Source organism: Coregonus lavaretus, assembly GCF_964263955.1.
Source record: "Coregonus lavaretus genome assembly, contig: HAP1_SCAFFOLD_90, whole genome shotgun sequence".
NCBI classification, from domain to species: Eukaryota; Metazoa; Chordata; class Actinopteri; order Salmoniformes; family Salmonidae; genus Coregonus; species Coregonus lavaretus.
This window is the reverse complement of record NW_028160689.1, coordinates 802,351-803,488: the sequence shown is the minus strand read 5'-3', so window position 1 is coordinate 803,488 and position 1,138 is coordinate 802,351.

Genomic DNA, 1,138 nt, shown 5'->3' with positions numbered 1-1,138 from the left:
CTTCACTGATGCCATCTTTGGATCCTGCAGTGCATACTGGGCTCCTGTCAAGGTCGAGGTAAGGAGTAGACCAAGGCGCAGCGTGATGAACAAACATGACTTTAATTAGTTAAAGCGTCAAAATACAAAACAAAACACGACTCGTGACGTCCACGGTATCAATGACCGAACACGGAACAAAAACCCACAACCACAAAGGGAAAACATACAGTTTAAATATGGCTCCCAATCAGAGACAACCAGCCAACAGCTGACACTCGTTGCCTCTGATTGGGAGTCACTCAGGCAAACATAGAATACAACAAACTAGAATGAACACCAACATAGAAATACACACATAGAAATGAACACACCCTGGCTCAACATAATGAGTCCCAGAGCCAGGGTGTGACAGTACCCCCCCCGGACTGCGACCGCGCCTCAACTAAACAAACCAGGGGAGGGCTGGGCGGGCATACCTCCTCGGCGGCGGTTCTGGCTCCGGCCTTGACCACCACCCTCCAATACACCCCCCATAGCGCCCCTGGTCCAGTCTGGCCCCGCCGGCTGGAGCAGGACTGGACTTAACAGGAGCGGTCCTTACCAGGCTGTCGACTCGCACCCCTGGCTTAGTGCGTGGAGGAGGAACGGGCCTTACCAGGCTGACGACGCGCACCCCTGGCTTGGTGCGTGGAGGAGGAACGGGCCTTACCAGGCTGACGACGCGCACCCCTGGCTTTGTGCGTGGAGGAGGAACGGGCCTTACCAGGCTGACGACTCGCACCCCTGGCTTGGTGCGTGGAAGAGGGACGGGCCTTACCAGGCTGGCGACGCGCACCGTAGGTTTGGTGCGAGTGGCAGGAACAGGCCGGGTCGGGCTGGCGACGCGCACCGTAGACTTGGTGCGGGTGGCAGGAACAGGCCGGACCGGGCTGGCGACGCGCACCATAGGTTTGGTGCGAGTGGCAGGAACAGGCCGGGTCGGGCTGGCGACGCGCACCGTAGACTTGGTGCGGGTGGCAGGAACAGGCCGGACCGGGCTGGCGACGCGCACCGTAGGTTTGGTGCGCGTGGCAGGAACAGGCCGGGTCGGGCTGGCGACGCACACCGTAGGCTTGGTGCGTGGAGCAGGGACAGGCCGGGCTGGGCTGTCGACACA